Source organism: Lygodium microphyllum, chromosome 23 (assembly GCF_053477565.2).
Source record: "Lygodium microphyllum isolate KBCC chromosome 23, Lygodium_microphyllum_v1.1.10, whole genome shotgun sequence".
NCBI lineage: Eukaryota > Viridiplantae > Streptophyta > Polypodiopsida > Schizaeales > Lygodiaceae > Lygodium > Lygodium microphyllum.
The window spans coordinates 29599682-29620737 of record NC_141157.1 but is presented as its reverse complement, the minus strand read 5'-3'; positions in this window follow the sequence as shown (position 1 = coordinate 29620737).

Here is a 21056-nt window from a genome sequence, read left to right as displayed (position 1 = left end):
ACACAAAGTGAAACAATTTGATTAACATCTTCATTGGGGCCTAATTTTAATGTCATGTCGTCACTTTGAGAAGCATGGTTTTAATGTCATGCGATCACTTTAATCTTTCACAAGGTTATGGGATATGTGGTTTTGACAAAGAATGTCATTTCATGAAGTTTCCCTCTAAAATTTTGTGAGAACAAGGAAACCTCTTCACAAATTGGCCAAACAAAAGAAGACATCATGGGAGATCCCAATGCAACATCATTTGATGAAGGAACCCAAGCATATACTACAAGCACTTTTAAAGGTCCAGCAAGAATGTGCACATGCAACTCTCAAAAAGGACTTATTAAGCTTTGGAGATGAGCTTTATGCATAGCTAATGATGCTAAACAAGGAGATGTCAAATAGCAAGGTCGACTCTAGCAAGTGGCAAGAAGAGGTCCAATGTTGCACTAGGATTGATGCATCCTCAAAGTTTGTGAGCCATGTCTAAAGTTTTTTCCAATGGTTCTAAGCAAAAGTGCAATAGATGGGCTCAAATTTCATGTTTCCGAGTAAAAGGGCTAGCAAGCTCAAATAGAGATCACTCCACAATTGATCAAGTTGGTCTTATAAGAGGTGATAACAAAAACTATGAAGGGAGTGGACGGAATTAATTATATTATTGCTTTACTAACTTTGACAAGACTTTTTAAGAAAAGTAAGCCCAAAATAGGCTTGAACACTAAATATATGCTAGAAGAGCTTCAAGAAAGGGTGGCTCATCTACATTCTCTTGGTTTTGATTGGTCTAAAAGATGCTCAAATTTCTCTAGCTAATGTTATTGCTTGATTGTAACATGAGTGTCCATATTCGATCAAGAATTCTAAAAGATGCTTGGGGGGAATTTGTCGATGTTTCTCAAGCTCTCAAACGAGTTAGTTTGAAACATTGTTATAGCTAAAACATGAAAGTAGTTTCATGTGTCATTTTTTGAGCAACCATGACATTTGTGCTTTTGTGTTGAATATGGACCTCTAGTATCCTTCTCATCCTTTTTTAGTCGTGTTGTTAGTTGAAAAGTGGATGAGCTCTAAGTGAGCTCATGGGTGAAAGGAGGCAAGTAGAGAAGGTTTCTCTAAGTATTTCATTATTATTATTTATTTATCCCTCTATTCCTTAGTCTTGTATTAATTGATTTCATATTCTTTCCAATTGTTGTTTTTTTTCAAAAGAACTTTAATGCTTGTATGATGGTTTTACAGAAGATGTGAAAATCATTTGCTTTGAAAATAGATAATCTTAGGAGTACTTATTAGTCTTTGAGTCTTGAGTAGTCAAATTTGGAGGTTTTATATCAGCATCAAAGGCATAAAACCCAAACTCATTGAGGAAGCAAAACGGAGTGTGTCGAAGAAGAAAGGGATACCTGAGGGATGAACGTTACGCTAACATGTTAACTGACTAATATAGTGGATAATAACTCTGCTGTCAATCCATTATGGAGGACTGACATGGCGCAAGAGGGGCATTTATGTGTCTTCAATTTGCCACATGTCTCAAAGGAATGCATGTAGGTTCTTCTTGGTAAGTGGTCAAGAACTGAGTCGATGCCCTTTGAGCAACAGACGACTCCATTAGATTTCAAGAATGCTCTTAGGAATGGTGAGGTTAACATGGCGGAGATTAATAAGGCATTGAAGAATGATCAGGTGAAATATAATGAAGCATGCAGAGCTAAAGCTCACCAGCCAGGGGTCACGATCTCGATTGACCGAGTCAGGCAAATATATGTTGCTTTGGTATCTACCAGTGTGTATATGTATTTTCTTGGTAATTCCCATTGGAGGAGGAATTTTCCAGATGATTCGAGCTTACATATCAAGGTAAAGCCTCTCTGGTGCAGTATAAATTTGTCAGGAGGGATTCTTTCTTGTCATACTTGGATCCAAGGTAGAGAGGGATTGGGTATTGGCATCTTCTGTTGTTTCCGTGGTAATCTGGTGTATGTCTTGCCTTAGACAACCTCCTTTTCCCCGGATGGAGTGTTGTAGCACGAATGTCATGTGTGGGTTGAGTTTGTTGATATGCCTCATTGGCTGGTGGAGGTAGGAGACATCTATTATTGCAGCAATGATGGGCAAGCCCTTGTACACTCCTGCTCCAGCAACACCTTGGGGGATGCTTAAGCCATCTTGCCATGCCTGGATACTATGAGATCGTAGGAAGGATGCTCCCGAATACTTGCACTTGCAAGATGTTAATGGTTACAAACACCACATTGGAGAATATGGGAATTTCCCATAAGTTTGGGACACATGGTCAAATCTTTGGATTTGTCATAACTTGAACACTATAACTCCAAATCAAGTGTTCTATAGCTCAATAGATTCCATTTTTCAAGCGCTTTCCAATGATAGGTCACACCATATGGTTCTAAGAAACTTATAGGCATGTTATCCGGGTGCCACCTTTTTAGTATTCAAAAAATGGGAATTAGGAGATTCCCAAACTCACTAATATTGTGTTGGTATGGAAATTGTGCTTAGTGTTAGATTCTTTGCCTTCCCTGATTCTTGCTACTTGTGCAAATCTAGCAGTCATTTTTCCCGAGCTTGCCCTCTTAAGAATCCATTCAAAGAAGTTAATGCTTCTCTTGAGAATACAACAGGTGGAAATTCATTTGAGTCTAACAAAGCTATGCAGGTTGATAACAAAGCTCCTAGTCTAATTTCTGGTCAGGACTCTCAGATGGACCAGCAAGTTAAAGGTTTCGATCGTGCCCTGGAGAAGTGACCTATGGAACCTAACAAGCAGGATGAGTCACTGGGCAAGGTTGTTATGGCCTCATCATCAAAAGATCTCCCACGCCACTTGAAGGTACCTTCTAGTTCAGCTAATAGTAGCAATGTTAGTAAGGGCGAGGAGAATGTGCCCCCGAAGTCAATGGGTTCAAAGGGTGATAAGAAAAAGAGTCGTAAGCCCTTGATTAAGAGCCTTGCAAGGAATCCTCTGGTTGATAGGAATGTATATGCTCATTTGGATGGCCATGAATTTATTGAAGATCCTCCCTCACTACTCTGAGAGATCTTCTCTCTCCTCTGAGTTAAAATATTGTACTTGGAATGTGCGCGGATTTGCCTCTGATCTTCGCAAGAAGGTGGCCTATGGATTAATTAAAAAGTACAAACCCCATGTTATTCCTTTACAGGAGGTCAAGCTAGTCAAGGATGATTGTAGTAATTTGGTGACTGATGGGTATAGCATTTTCTTTGACATTACATCCAGAGGCAGACAAGGCACCATGTCGCCAATCAAGGATGAGCTGATGCCACTCTTAGCTTTTAAAGCTGGTGATGGGAGCTATATAGGAGTTAGCGTCCCCTACTCCTCTGAGGATTTTTTGTTGTGCTTGGTATATGCCCCCAAAAATTCTAATCAGAGAGCTGGTTTATGGAATTTTCTGCAACAACGTCTGGATGGGCTGAATGCTCTTGTGGGGGGTGATTGGAACATGACTTTATGTGGCACTAACAGATCCCATGGCAATGGCACCATGAATTCGATGGAAAGAGAGAGCTGGAAGCACTTTGAAAACGCTTGTGAATTAATGGATATTGCCTTGGTCTCTGATGACTAGAAAGATGAATTGCAATTTACTTGGCATAATAAACATATTGGTTCCACTTAGTGTGGTAGCATGTTGGATAGAGTGTATGCTACATTTGGTGCATGGTGGATAGGGGGTGGTGTGAAGTACAGACTGTTGGATGAAGTGATGTCATCTAATCATGTACCAGTTCTTATTTCCTTTAGACTTATTTTGTTGTCAGAAAACAATGAGGGGCCTCTGCCCTTCTGATTAAATGTATCCTTTCTGAATTATGAAGGTTTTGTTAAGAAGGTTGACGATGCTTGGAGCATAGCAGCTAAAGGCTCTCCTATGTTTGCTTGGCAAAAGGCTCTTGATGTAGTTACTCGAGTTGAGAAGGATCATGGCAAGCTTAAAGCGGCATTAAGAAAGAAAGCTTTCGAGGGGGCTACTAGAGCTAGAAACTCGGTTCTAGCTACCTTGCAAGTGAGCCACATGATGCATGCATGCAAACTTGTCAAAGAGACATATGTTTTTAAGGTTACATGAAGAAGAATCAGTAAGAGCAACTAAGATTCAACTAAGGAGTAAGTGGGAGGTTTCTGGAGATGAACCTAACAAGTTTTTTTTCTCTCAATTGAAAGCTAAGCAGAATAAAGAAACTATAGCTGAAGTGTTGGATCAAGATGGGAAGATGGTCACAGATCTCTCTTTGATCTTGACTGTGTTCAAAAATCATCTGGCTGCAATTGTCGGGACTGCCCCTCCCACTCCTTTAAACTATGATCAATGTATTTGCTCTATTCTGGAAGATTTGGCTTCTATCTCTCATGATTAGACCCTTTTGTTGGATCGGCCTTTCACAATGGAGGAGGTGAAAAATGCAGTCTTTAGCATGAAAGTTGGGAAAGCTCTTGGGAAGGATGGGTTGCCTACACAACTATTTCAGAAAATTTGGAACTCCTGTAGCAATGACCGGTGAACTTAATGAACCATATGAGGGATATTGGGAAAATGCATGCAGATTTCAATAGTGGGGTAATTAAATTTATTCCTAAAGTCCATGATCGCACTAAGGTGATCAATTGGAGACCACTCACTCTCTTGAACTTCACTTATAAAGCTATGGGCAAGACCTTGGCCTTAAGGGTTAAACACTTGTTTGCTAAGCTTATTCATGAGAGGCAGTATGGATTTGTATTTGGCAAGAAGATTCATGATACGATATTGAACTTGATTTTTTCAATGGATTATGCACTCAGCTTGTAGACTGACTTTTTCCTAATTAACATGGATTGGGACAAGGCATATAACAGGGTGAGTTGGTCATTTGTGTTGCATGTACTCTCAACAATGAAATTTGGCTCTATCTTTTGCAGAATGCTAGCATCTTTGTTTAGCAATGCCTCAACAGTACTTAACATTAATGGTACTTTTTGCATCAGCTTTTCATCTTGAGAGGTCCATTAGATAGGGCTGCCCTTTGGCCCCTTTCCTCTTTGCCCTCATCAAGGATCCGCTACTGAGGAAAACTGATAAGGCTATCTAGAGAGGGTCTATTCGAGCTTTGTCGCTGCTGCTAAATGGGTCAACTAATGCAATTCAATTTTTTCCTGATGATAATGCATCAATTGTGGAGGTTGATCAGCATTTTGTCAATAACTTAATGAGCGTTCACACTGAATTTTCTGAGCTTTCTGCCTCTAAAATCAATATTTCTAAGTCAGTGTTCTTTTGGTTATCTTGGAGTGATCTAAAGACTTGGTTGATGTAGCTAGGTTTTAAAGTAGTCAAACCAAGTGAAATTATCAGGTATTTAGGTGCCCCCATAGGGATAAGATTCAATTGGTGTCTAAAGAAATTCCAAGACAAAGTTAAAAAGTGTATGGAAAGCTCTTTCTCCTTTGCTAGCAGAATTACATTGATTGAGACTTTTCTCTCATCCTCAATGGTATACATTGGCTCACTGATGCCTTTCAACAACTCTGCTTAGGACAAAATTGAGAAGTTGATGCAGTACCTTTTATGGTGCAGAAATGGGGAGAGATCTAAGCCTCAAATTAGCTAGGATCTGATCATAGAAGATAAGAAGAATGGGGGGACTGGGCTGGAATGTTTGTCTGATAAATCCCTTAGCCTATCTTTGGTGCTTCTCAAGAGGATGGATGCTTGTCAACCTTGGATAGTTTTACTAAAGTTTTGGATTGATAGGGCTAAGATTTGGAGTGGTGTATGGTTGAATCTTTCTTGGCAAGACACTATTTCATGTCCTCACCTCAAGATATCAATTTCGCAATCTGATACTACTCAAGCTTTGGTTGCTAAATGGCATAAGCTAATCACTATCTCTTCAAGGTCTTCTAGGGGTCCTATGCATGGTGATTCTTCACTTTCTAGAAGTGTGTGGCTATCTCCTTTTGCATATGACCCAGAGTGTGCCCCGGTACTCAAAAATAGCAGATTGACAAAATCATTGCACGATAAAGGAGTTAGAATTTGGGATAATCTGTGGGACAATTCTGAATGCTCTTGGATTCTGAATGCTCTTGGATGCAAGCTGACTCGATTCAGATTAGATATGGGTTGAACAATAAGGAGTTTGACTTCTTATGCTGCTCTGTTTTGATTCATCCAAAGCCATCATGGTTGACCTCACTATCCAAAAAGGATGATTCAGTATTGAAGGATCTTGTTAGCCCTATGAGCAAGCCTCTGGCTCATTACAAATCTCTGCGGGATGTATGAGCGCCCTCCACTGGCATCTTCCTCTCTGTGTAGTGCAAGGTGGAAGAAAGAGTCTCCTATGGCTAGCTCTATGACTTGGAAGAAGCAACTTAAAAGACTTTGAAAGACTACACCATCTCATAAATTGAATGTACTTTGGTGGTGTTTGTTGCTTAAGAAGCTCCCTCTCAGGTGTTGTTTGGCGGACAAACTCCAAATATCCCCTCTATGTCCTTTGTGCAAGAGAGTAGTGGAGACTGATAAGCATCTCTTTTGGGACTGTGTGCAAGTGAGGCCTATTTGGAGGAAAGTGAAGCAGTGACTTAGACATTCCAATTTGAATGACAGGTTTTGCTTTTCAGTTGCCTTATTTGGTGATCAAGGCTCACTGGATGATGATGCTTAGAGTTTGATTAATCTCCTATCTTCCATCACTTTGAAGTTTATCTGGTTGTAGGAATGCATGTGTTTTCAGATCTTGCAATTTCAAGGGTCTCGATGGTGCTTTAGGTTCGCTAAAGGATGAGATTTTGTTAGTTTGAAGCAACTCAAGGATTCTCACTAGATGCTTAAGCTATTTTGTAAAAAACTCTGTGATTTGGCTTAGGCCAAGGGGCATATATTTTATGATGTAATTTTATTTACTTCTTTTCACACACACACACACACACACACACACACACACACACACACACACACACACACACACACACACACACACACACACACACACACACACACACACACACACACACACACACACACACACACACACACACACACACACACACACACACACACACACACACACACACACACACACACACACACACACACACACACACACACACACACACACACACACACACACACACACACACACACACACACACACACACACACACACACACACACACACACACACACACACACACACACACACACACACACACACACACACACACACACACACACACACACATATTTGCACTCATTTTTTTTAAATGCATAAAATCCTTTGGCTAAACTAAGTCAAATTATATTTAAGGAGTGTTACTTTGTGTTCATTTATTGATCTGGCTTGGTCAATGGAAACATTTCTTCATTTCACACTTATAGTCTATTATCCTTTTTGTAAATTGCTTTTAATGCAAGTGGTCCTACTACTGAGAGGTAGTTGGGAAATCTCAAAGTTCAATTTGATGCTTGCAGAGGATATTAATACACATCTAATGACACCTCAAATGCATCTTTTGCTTAAATTTTGGCCATGTTTGGCAAGTTATCTATCATTTATGACATTAAGCTTCTCAAAGATATCAAGACCATCTAGTGACACGTGAACTATGGCATTTGCTTGAGTTTTCACCCAATTTCTACTGGATATCCTTAATCTATCCTATTTGGATTGTAGTTTCTTTTCTTTATTTTAGATTCTAGAGGTGTTATGCAAGAAGAAGAAGGGTGTCCTTTGTTCTTGACAATTTGTGAAGAAGAGCACTTAAGTTATTATGTTAAAAGAGTCTTGATAGCTACATCATTAGATTTAGTGGAGGAAGTGTTTTGGGAGGAGAGAGTGAGAGGCGCCCATTGGGGGGGGGGGGGGGGGGGGTAGAGCAATACCAATTGAACTAAAGAAGATAAAATGATTCATTGATAAGGACTTATGCATCTTAGTCTTATGTAGGACTAAGATTAAGGCTAACACCTTGACCTAAGTTAAATGTGGAGGTCTAAGGCATGTTCACACACTCAACACATAAGTTAAATATCCAATAGTCCACCCTTCATGTCTTAGATGATGAATAACCTTTTGTGTGAGATAGATGCAAAAGAATAATGTGAAGGTCTTACCTTTCATAAGGTAGTGTCTATTTCCAATCTAGCACAAAATCAATGGAAATATCTTAACTCGTAGTGGTAGTGTCTAATTTCATGATACGAAACCAACATAAAAATTTTAAGGGGCCTTTTGTGTAATTAAAATACTTTATCATATGCAAATTTCCCCCATGAACTATATGACCTCCTCAACATGCAAGCTGTCATGTTAAACACTTTTTGACACATCTTAAGGGTCTTGAGGAGATAGAAGGATGATATTTGCATCTCCACTCTCATGGTTGCTTGATATGAAAGGTAATATCAAGAAAGATGATTGATGAACAAGTATCTTACTTGTCCATTAAATTATGTTGCTTTCTTCAATAAGCCAATGTAGTCAAGCTTTAGAAAGCCCAATTAAGTTCATCCACTTGTGGAGAATGATAAGTAAATGTTGCTACCTATTAAAATGTAGTTACTTGTTTCTCAAAGTTGATCACATTCTTGAACTCAGTATCCCACTAAATTTTTAATATACTCCAGGAAAGAACTTGGTGATCTAGATGCATGTATTTGATTTGACTTTGTGATATAGATGCACATATTCAATAGTTTGAAAAGGTATATGCAATCAACTTACTGGGCCAAATCAAGCAAGTGTAGTAGGCGATGTTGTTTGAGTCAACATTGCAAAGGACTACTCAAATTTGGTTCATATAATATGAAGCTATTATGTTTACTACTTATAATGATATTAAGAAGGGTTTTCTTGGATATTTTTGTCAAGATAAACTAATACCTTGCTGGAGAGCTTTTGGGGAGTTAAGGATGATTATAAAGATGTGGAAACTTATAAAGCCCATTTCCAATTGTTGCAATGCATTTCTTTGAATTATAGACCAACCCAGGGAGTCCAGAATTCTTCCTTTCTTTGTGGGAAGGGAATTGTGGTCTATTTTGTCTATCGTAGGCTTGAGCAATACAAATTTTAAGACAATGGTTGGGCTAGCTATAAGGGTGGGGTAGTCCCTAAAAGGAGTTTAGGGGGTTGGTGTCACAACATGGTCTAGCAAATAGGTGGTTCGACAAGAGGAAAAGAATTAAGAGGCCTTAAAGTGGCCCCAATAGGAGGAGGTTAGGTATTTATTGGCCACTTGGGCAACATTGGAGCTAGCTAGTATGCTTGATCTAGTCTCATTGCTTATTCAAGGTCCAAAAGTGATTCAAAGGGCTTTGATTGAAGTTATGAACCCTCAACTATAACTAGAGAATATTCCTTCGAAAAAAATATATTATGTATGGAGCTAAGGTGGGTGAAGCTCTATGGTGGAGAGAAAATAGAAGAAAGAGAGAGAAGAGAATCCATGAGGAGTGAGAAAACTCTTACATGTACACCAAGGAAGATAAAATTATGTGATAGATTGATAATGAAAGCACAATACCTAGGGATGTGTACAAGGTGTTCACACCTTTAACATACATAGTTACACCTAAGGTGTGTACATACATGGAAATGAATAAAACTAACACACATGAAACTAAAAAACCCCATTCTAGTCATGGGGGTGACTAAACCTATGACACAAAAACATAGAAAAAGAAAGTGGGAGAAGGACTTAGCTTGATAAAGGTAGTGTCTAATCCTATGCAATGATTCTACAAAGGAGATACATAAATGAGAGAAATGCAACATGAGGATGGTCATGATATGGTCTACCAACAAGCTCATGGACCTAAAGTAGGGCATGGTTCAAAGGTGTGTGTCCAAGGTTGATCAAAAGCCAACATGGCTTAGAGGCACTGGACACATGATTAGAGGTCGAATACTTAGGTACAGCCTTCAAGCTCAACTCAAAGGTCATGCACAAAGTGGTTTTTTGGTCCATCAAGTTCCTTAAGCATTTTTTGTCTTCCTTTGATATCCTACATACCCATTATTCTAGCTTTTCAACAGCTAACATTAATATCCTACTAAGGATTGATGTAAAATAACATTGTTTATTTGAAATCTCTCATTTGAATGAGAAATCAAAAGCATAAGATTGTTATCTAGTTTCCCTTTGTACAATATGATTCTCTTTGTTATGAATGCTTAGATGAAGATCATACTTGGAAAATATCAAAATATATGCTTTTAAGATTATACTTGGAAAAGATCAAAATGTATGCAATGGAAAATGGAGATGATAGTAAGTCAATAAATCATATTGGAATGACAATGGGATCATCCAATGATAATATCATGCTAATAGATCTATCATTGGATGAGAGTTCCCCATGAGGGGTCTCAATCCGAGATATCATGTAGCTAATTACAAGTTAATATTTCAATTCCTCAAATGATAGTAGAACAAGTGTAAAACTTGGACATTATTTAGATTTAGAGAGGATGTCAATTTAATCTCTCATTCCACTTGATGTGAACTCCTTTTGGGTACCATATCAGGAACTTTCCTTGGTACTTGGATCCTGATGCCAGGAGGCATATTCCACGGTGGATTCCGTGAGGTTTTACGGTGGATTCCGTAAACTTAGATGACCGGGGCTCATACGCAAAGAGGATTCTTTGTGCGAGAAGTTGATGGGGACGCCTGTCCTTTTCGGGCGTTTCATTAATTTAGTGTGTACATGGGTGATTCCATAGTGGGTGATTCCGCAAAATGCATATTAAATTAATAAACGTTTATGAGTTTAGAGTGCCCACTCGTAATAAATTAAGGTTAGGATTTATTTCTAACCAGTTGATTTATTTATGTAGCTGAAGACTGCTAGGTATTCACTTTTGTCGGTTTAATTGTGTTATTTTACTAACGATTGTGAATGCTTCAGTTGATGTGTAGAGATAGCAGCAGTGGCGGAGGAAAGCATTGGAGTCTAGCGGGTTTCCGATCTTTGGACTATATTTTGATAGGCGCCACGCCTATATTTTGTTATGTCTATAGAGACATCGATTATTTATTATTATTTTGTATGCGCTTATGCGCATGGATATGTTATTTTTATTTGGACATTGAGATTGGGCGTGCCAGACTCTTTGGGCACCGTCCATTAGCTTTATTTTCCTATTTTTGGTAGAAAGCAACTCAAAAGCTAAAAGCTTGTTATATTTTTGTAATTGGGCTATTTTTGAGCAAAAAGATTGGAAATATACATTAAATACATGCTTTGTGAAGCGCTCACACAAGGCATGGGGGAGATTCAACCCAATTTGTCTCTTGTCTCATGTCGTGCTTGTTTTTACATTGGTCTTTGTGCTAAAAAGTAGAGTACTTTTGTTCTTGGGGACCTTTGGGAATTCACTACGTGAGCTACCTGCATCCGATCTGCGCACCAGTGGTATCAGAGTGGAGCAGAGATCAAGGGCTTCCAATCGCTACCAATCTCGGGCGAAGGCGGAGCTCCGGGAACAAACGACCTCTACAGTCAATCTCATCGCGAACCGTCGATACAGGCAGACTTCTGGCGATCAAGAACCCCTATTTCCACTGTCAGATCGCGAAGGACCACTCTCTGTCGGCGGAGGACCACTCCCTCAACTCCATCATCAAGTCGTGATAAAACAGTGAGAAAGCTCTAATCTCCTTCATTAAAAAGCTTAATTACAAAGCTTAAGAAGCTTATTAGCTTCATAATCTTCAAATCGTGATCAACAAGAGAAGCCCCGAAAATCGCGCGAAATCAAAACGCCCCCCCCCCCCACGATCAGAAAAAAACGGCGGCCTTCTTCTTATTATTAAGCTTTAAGCTTAACTAATTAAGCTTAAATCCTTCTATACTCTGCAAGTTCTACTGGGCAGACAAGTCTGCAAACTCTCGGTCACGCGCTTCAGAAGTCAAGTTTCGCAAGTCGACACTAATCAAGTCCTGCAAGTTCTGCAAGTCGGCTAAGTTCAGCAAGTTCACAACCCTGCAAGTCTGTTAAGTCTGCAACTCTGCAAGTCAGACTAAATCAGAACTGACTAACGCTCGAAACTCCTAGAAGACTTGTTCGTTTGCAAAAACTCAGAACTGGAAAGTTGTTCGCAGCAAGCTGTTTTACCTATCTGCAAGTTCGTTGAAGTACTTTCAGCAAACAGAGACAGAAATATTTCAAAATTTCTGAAAATTGAAGAAGAAAATACCCAAAAATACATAGCCTTGTAACCCCAAATTTGAGCTACGCTCATCCCGCTAACTGATTTTGAGTGAGAAAGGTTTGTTGAGTTTTACAGGATGACTACCCCACATATGGATGATCCTATGGCTGAAGACGATCTACCCGAGCCTACCATGGAACAAAAGCTGGATCTTATCATGCTACAATTGGACGAAGAGCGAAGAGCTAGGCAAGCCTTGCAAGCGCAATTGACAAAGCTACAAGGAGCGTCCACTGACAAAGAAGAACCTCAAGCTGAAGATTTGATACGCCGTACCATCGACGCCACTCTTGAAGCACAAACCATTCGCAAGGAATCCAAGATAAGTAAACGAAGTTTCAAGTTTCGCACTTTCAATGGCATAAGAGAAGGAAAGACTATTTTATCATTCATTAGCCAGTTTGATGACTATTTCCATGAGGAAACTTATCCTGAGAAAGATAAAATCAAGTGTGTTACTAATCATCTGATAGATAGAGCATCACTTTGGTGGACTGTCGTCCGCAAGAGCATAGAATGTCCTGCTACATGGGAAGATTTCAAGAAGAAGTTCATGCAAAATTTCCTTCCACCGCAATTTCATGAGAAGGCTATCAAGCAATGGGATTTACTTCAACAACGCGACCGTGAGCCTATACCACAGTATACAGAGCGTTTTTGGAATGCACTTTTACAGCTACGCATGCTTGAAGACGTACCAGAGACGACCCATAAGCGGAAGTACATGTCTGGACTTCTTGGATATTACTACGCTGAGGTGAATATGTTCAAGCCTGCTACCCTTGAAGATGCCATCTCCTTAGCTCACGACACTGAAGATAAGTTACGTGGAAGAGATCGACGACCACAGCCATTCCAAGCAAACGGTAATTATGGATCTAAACAATTCAATTCAAATTTCAGAAGGTTTAATCCAGGTCGTTTTTCATCACCATCTTTCCGCAAGAATTGGCCTAAACCACCCGCATTACCATCCACTGTCAATCCAAATCCTAAGCCTATCCAACAAGCAAATCCAAATATACCCAGACTCCCAGCCATTGCAAATAATGTGACCAAAGCCAAGCCCATCGTATGCTACAAGTGTCACCAGCCAGGCCATCTCGCAGCAAATTGTCATTCAAAGAAGCCATCAGCACATATCAACTACCTTGGAGCTATGGACGAAGACGAGCATGAGGATATGCCGGATTTCACTGAAGAAGAAGATGATCCTACTACTACTTCCGACACTTTACCAGGTATGCCTACTTTACATTCATTGTTGACTATGAAATGTATGGTGCATGGAAAAGAAAGAATTATATTGCATGATGACGGTAGTACCCATGACTTTATTTCAGCAAAATTGGTAAAGGAATTGAAATTGCATACAGTACCTACGCATTATCGTATAAAAGCTGCATTTTTAGGTACTAGGTACAATGGCACACAAGAAGTTCAAAATTTAGAAATTCAAATTGGTCCATATATTGAAAGAAGAAATTTCTTAGTTGTCCCATTACAGTCTAGCGACATTATTCTAGGAATGCCATGGAGACACCAACATAATCCCAATATAGATTATTCCACACACACAATGAATATTAATTTTCAAGGAAAATCTATTACATTATTTGGTATGCATGCATCTCATATGTTTCCACTGCTTTCGCATACTCAAGCAAAACGTGCACTACGCAAGAATACTAAATCATATCTCATTTGGGTGAATGAATTACACGCAAAAGAAACTCATATGCACCCTAGACATAAGGAATTTCTTGCATATTTTAAGGACTGTTTTGCAGAAGACCTACCACCAGGTTTACCTCCATCACGTCCAGAAGACCATAAGATTGACCTAATACCTGGCACACAACCACCTTGCAAAGCCCCATATAGGCACAATCAAATAGAGCAAAAAGAAATCCAGACTCAAGTAGAAGAATTACTAAATAGAGGTTTAATTCGACCTAGCAGTTCCCCATTCGGTGCACCTGTGCTCTTAGTCAAGAAAAAGAATAATACTTATCGGATGTGTATTGACTACCGAGCATTAAACAAGATCACTGTAAAGAATAGGTATCCTATACCTAGAGTTGATGACCTTATGGACAAACTGCAAGGATCTTCTATATTTAGTAAAATTGACCTTAAATCTGGATATCATCAGGTGAGGCTAGATAGATCCGACATATTTAAGACTGCATTCAGGACACAGTTTGGCCATTACGAATTCTTAGTTATGCCATTCGGATTAACTAATGCACCTGCTACTTTCAGTAGAATGATGAACCGTATTTTTCTAAAATATCAATATTGTGTGATTGTTTTCTTTGATGATATTTTAGTATTTAGTCAAAGTGAAGAAGAGCATTATGAGCATTTATCATTAGTTTTTCAATTACTGAAAGAAAATCAATTGTTTGCAAATCCTGACAAGAGTGAATTCTTTAAGACAGAAATAGAATATCTAGGTCATATTGTATCAAAAGAAGGAATAAAAGTTGATCCTAAGAAAATTGACGCAATATTGCATTGGCCTATTCCTAAAAATGTACATGAATTACGCTCATTCCTTGGTCTTGCTAGTTTCTATAGGAAGTTTGTACGTAATTTTTCATTACTTGCTTTACCACTGACCAAACTTCTTAAGAAAGGCATTGTTTATCAATGGACTGAAAACCAGCAGAAATCCTTTGATTTACTTAAACGTGCATTGACCAATGCCCCTGTCCTACAATTGCCTGACTTTAATAGACCATTCTTTTTAGTTGTGACTGATGCTAGCGGATCAGGAATAGGAGCCGTGTTAATGCAAGATAACCATCCAATAGCATATTCTAGTTCTAAGCTGAAACCCTCTGAGCTCAAATATTCCACTTATGATAAGGAACTCTTAGCAGTTGTCCAAGCATTGAAACAATGGAAACATTATTTAATGGGTTCAGAATTCATGATAAAGACTGACCAGCAAAGCATTAGACATCTACTTAGCCAACCCCAAATTTCTGACCGTCATATCAAATGGGCTTCATTCATTCAAAGTTTCCATCCTATCATTCAATACCAACCTGGAAAAGAAAATGTAGTTGCCGATGCATTGAGTAGAAGACCTGCAATTCATAACATTTCTATCATATCTTTTGATTCTTTGATTGCTATGAAAGACACATATCACCAGGATATTACTTTTCATTCTGATTGGCAAAAATTAGTTCAAAATAATTTCATTCCTGTTGATTCATTATCATATAATGATGGATTCATGTTCTTTGAAAAGAGACTGTGTGTTACTATTCCATTCCGATCATTTGTTTTGAATGAAATTCATTGTCCCCCATATCAAGGTCATAGAGGTATCATTTCTACATTACGCATGTTAACTGAAGATTTTTATTGGCTGCATATGGATGCAGATGTGTCTAATTTTGTTTCTGAATGTTTGATTTGTCAAAGAATAAAAAGACATCATGGTAAACAGTATGGGTTATTAATGCCTTTATCTATTCCATCTAAACCTTGGGAACATATATCTATGGATTTCATTACTGGCTTACCAAATACTAAATCTAACCATGACATGATTTGGACAATTGTAGATAGATTTAGTAAGCAAGCATATTTCATTGCATGTAAGAAAACTTTAACAGCATCACAAGCAGCACAGTTATTTTTGAAAACTGTTTTTACTAACCATGGATTGCCGAAAGTGATTATTTCAGATAGAGATTCTAGATTTTGTAATAATTTCTGGATTACACTGTTTGCAAATCTAGGCACAAAGATTGATTTTTAATCTGCATTTCATCCAGAAACAAATGGACAAACAGAAGCCACAAATAGTACTATTTTAGATCTTTTACGTGCATACACTATCTCTAAACCTCAAACATGGGATACTCATTTACATTTATTACAGTTTGCTTACAATAATACACCGCACACATCTACAAAGAAAGCACCTTTTGAAGTTATTTATGGACATAGATTATCTACACCTGTTGCATCTTTGTCTAATAGAATACAAAGTGCCGATGATATTGCTGTTATGCATAACACTATTTTTGATGAGGTCAAGGATATGATTGCTAAAGCCCAACAATCATATACCAAACAAGCCAACAAGAAAAGACAAGCCATGAATTTCAAAGTTGATGATTATGTTTGGCTTAGAATAGAAAAGCGTAGATTGCAAAGTGTAGATAGACATCCAGTTGTCAAATTAGCCCCTAGATTCTACGGACCATTTAGAATCATTCATAAAATTAATGACAATGCATTCAAGTTAGAATTGCCATCTCATTGGAAAATTCATAATACCTTTCATATTAGTTTATTGAGACCATTTAGAGGACAATTACCTATCCACCCTGTCTATGAAAACCCACCTTTACTAGATGAAGAGACTGAAATCCTTGAACCAGAAGCCATTATAGATACTGATTACATGACCACTAGAACTGGCCGAAGGTATTCTAGATATCTAGTGAAATTTAAGAACCATCCTGTAGAAGAAGCACAATGGATGCACGCTAGAGACCTAAATGCTTTCCCCACTCTGTTAGCTCCACATTGAGCTAATAGCAATTGAGGTCAATTGCTATCCCACCCCGGGGGTATGATGCCAGGAGGCATATTCCACGGTGGATTCTGTGAGGTTTTACGGTGGATTCCGTAAACTTAGATGACCGGGGCTCATACGCAAAGAGGATTCTTTGTGCGAGAAGTTGATGGGGACGCCTGTCCTTTTCGGGCGTTTCATTAATTTAGTGTGTACATGGGTGATTCCATAGCGGGTGATTCCGCAAAATGCATATTAAATTAATAAACGTTTATGAGTTTAGAGTGCGCACTCGTAATAAATTAAGGTTAGGATTTATTTCTAACCAGTTGATTTATTTATGTAGCTGAAGACTGCTAGGTATTCACTTTTGTCGGTTTAATTGTGTTATTTTACTAACGATTGTGAATGCTTCAGTTGATGTGTAGAGATAGCAGCAGTGGCGGAGGAAAGCATTGGAGTCTAGCGGGTTTCCGATCTTTGGACTATATTTTGATAGGCGCCACGCCTATATTTTGTTATGTCTATAGAGACATCGATTATTTATTATTATTTTGTATGCGCTTATGCGCATGGATATGTTATTTTTATTTGGACATTGAGATTGGGCGTGCCAGACTCTTTGGGCACCGTCCATTAGCTTTATTTTCCTATTTTTGGTAGAAAGCAACTCAAAAGCTAAAAGCTTGTTATATTTTTGTAATTGGGCTATTTTTGAGCAAAAAGATTGGAAATATACATTAAATACATGCTTTGTGAAGCGCTCACACAAGGCATGGGGGAGATTCAACCCAATTTGTCTCTTGTCTCATGTCGTGCTTGTTTTTACATTGGTCTTTGTGCTAAAAAGTAGAGTACTTTTGTTCTTGGGGACCTTTGGGAATTCACTACGTGAGCTACCTGCATCCGATCTGCGCACCAGATCCTTGGTAGATACTTCACACATAGATAATCAATCTAAGTCGTCTTGGCCTCTAGAGATTGTGTTGACTCAAGGAGGTCTCCTTCTCTTTTCCTTCGAATATGAAGAGCTTTGCTTGATTTCTTCTCCCTATCTTCACATTCTCTTCCTCTCTCTCTCTCCTTCTCTTCCTCCTTTCTATTTATTTCTCTTCCTCTTTCTCTCCTTCTCTCAAGATGAAAACTGCAAAAGAATAGCAACCCCAAGGCTTCTCTTCCCTAACCTTTATACAATTATTCCTCTTCTCCATCTTTCACATGATTTGCACAAACATGGCACTAGGATTCCTTGAGTGATCTTGATATGTGGAGTATATGGACTAGTTTGCTTTAGCCTTTGCATGGCTTTAAACTCAATATCTATTTCTCTCTCCATTGTAGAGTAGAGAAGCAATTTACTCTCTCTCTCTCTCTCTCTCTCTCTCTCTCTCTCTCTCTCTCTCTCTCTCTCTCTCTCTCCTTTGTGCCAATGTTTTTGTTGTCCTCTATGATTGCATGTTGATAGTCATCTTCTCTTTCCCTTTTTTTTTTCATTTTTAGATTCCCTTTATCATCTCTTCCATATGTTATCCTTTCTCCAAGCCTTTATTGATGTTGATTTAATGATGCTACACCTATATCTCTTCATGTTTCAACAATACTTCAATTTTCTAAATACAAATGCATATTGATTAAATTATTTTTGGAAGTTAAAAAATAGTAAGAGACTTCAAATACTTACATGCGAGATTTACAAAAATTCAATATAATTTAATAATATGAGAAACATCAATAGGAGTATTACAACAATAAGGTCTCAAGTAAAGGGTAGGATATATTAATTTTACATATGCTAGAAGAATAGAATAAATCTATTATAAGGCCTAGGAAGGAATTTCCATCTATCCATTTATGATTTAGAAATTGATTAATTTAAAGGTAAGCATAGGGAAATGGATGATTAGATGTTAGCAATATGATCTCTATATTTTAGGAATTGGTAAAACTATACTGTCACATGTAAATAAGATGCTACATCATAGAATTGCTCTCATTTATAGTAGGATGTTAGAAAAGGTCGGGGGCCAACTAAATTAAGATTTAGGGACTAAATTGGTCGATGCAAAGAGTTAATGATGGGATGAATCTAGGATGACATGACAATCAATTAGGAATATACATGAAGTGTCATGGGAAGCTTTAAATAGGGGAAAGACTTAAAGTTAGGTTAAAAATTTATGAGTGGAATGAAATATTTCATCTAAACTATAAGTTGTGAAATTGTCACAATGTCTTGAGTGCATAAAGCTAGTAAAATAGTAACATAAAGTCAAATGTTTGAAAATAGCTATTTATGTATTATGAAATTCTATTATACTTTCTGATTGTGGATTTTTACAAAGAATTCCAATAAGCTCACATCACACTTAAATAGTTGAGTAAAAAAGATAGAGTTGTTTACAAAGATCAAGCCACCTCAAGCACTAGGAAAAAACCAATCATAAAGGGTCCTGATTAGACCCTTTGGAGTCTCCAGTGGGAAGGTTGGATGTTAACATTGATATTATGAGACTCTTCTCTCACCAAATCTTGAGCATTGGTTTAAAAAATGGAAGCTTGAGTTTTAAAAAAGAAAGGTTTGGATGCATGCATTTGCATACGATTGAAAATTTTGTGCACACACTTTGGAAGTGTAGTCCATGTGCCTCATTTTGTAAGCCCAAGCATTTTTAAATATTTCCCAAAATCAAACTACATTTGGTTGAAAATTGAAAGATAGCTCATCTATTGCATTTCTACCTATCTAAAAAAGTTCATTCATTTTCTTCTTTTTTGTTGAAAAGTTATTTGAGAAATAAGATCTTTGACTATTTTGAACCATATTTTCTTGCATGTTGCTCTATTTTCATATTTTCCCCTTTCTCTATTGACTATTACCTAGGAGAAGTTTCAACTCATTCCTCCATTTTATATAAACAAGATCCATCTTTTCCCTCATCTCCCTCTCACCTCTCTTCTAGTTCATCTTAATATCTCATGTGGCTAAATGAATTATAAATTATTGCTAGTAAGGATTTTGAGGATCTTAGGGGGCTACAATGGCAAAGTTTTGTTGAGGATGATCTTTTTGTAATTTTTGTGTTGTTTTCTATCCCTTTCAATAAGGCTTTATGTTCAATATAGTAAGTTTTTAATTCTTGTCATTAGATTGATGTTTCAAGCTCAATAGAGATCGTTGTAATGAAGCTTTAGCTTTAGTGGTGAAATTCATTGTGTAATGGTGATGATAATCATCATCTATGCATTTGCTACTTTGAAAGGCCTATGTGTTAAGATTTTGATCAATTTCTGTTAGTAAATAATAGAGATCAATCAATCATAATGCTAACATTGATTTTCCCTACTTGCAATGTGCAATTACGGAGAGAAGAAGCTCAATTCAATGTATACAAGTGCTTAACCACCATTATAATGATTGTACAAAATGACACTTCCAAGAATTAGGAAGATGAGATGTTTAGGGTTTAGGGTGAGATGTCTAGGGTTTGGTGTTTATTCTTTGATGCAACAAAATGTACCCTTTTGACATTGGGAAATGGCAACCAAATGAGTGTCTCATAGAGGAAAATAATTGTGCTTCATGGTGAAATTGGGTGTAAAATGTACGAGAAAGTTATTATAAGAAAAGCTTGTGGAGGTGGGTATTTGGTTTTGTGAAAATGATTATATGTTGCCAAGGGAACATAATTGTGGTAGATTAGATAAAGTAGCTCTTCCTACTTTGCATGCTTGGATTGGAGACAATTGAGTGTTAAACTTGCAAACCTTAGCAAGTTAAAACCATTTGTTAATGTGCTAAATGCTATGAAGCCATCAATAGGTTGTTTATTTAAGTTGGTTCATTCTCTTTGGGATGTTTAACTCACATATTTAAGACATATATAGGCCTATAAAATACAAACAACACATTTACAATTAAAAATACAAGTGATGTACAAATGAATTGTTTCACTGTGAGACTTTTAATTAGAGATTTGTAGGATTTTCATCTATAAAGATCTCGACAAGTCCTATTTGCTTGTCCTCAACCACCTCTTTGATAAAGTCAATGGACCTTAATATGCTTGGTCTTTGCATGAAAGACCAGATTACATGGCAATTCAATGGCACTCATAGAGTTTGAATGCAATCCAGGAGTCATATCTATAATACAAAGGTCTGCAACTAAGTGGCCTAACCATAGGGCCTCCTTGAAAGCCTCAATGGTTACAATGTACTCAACCTTTGGCAATAGATAGGCATTGCATTTTTGCACCTTAGACATCC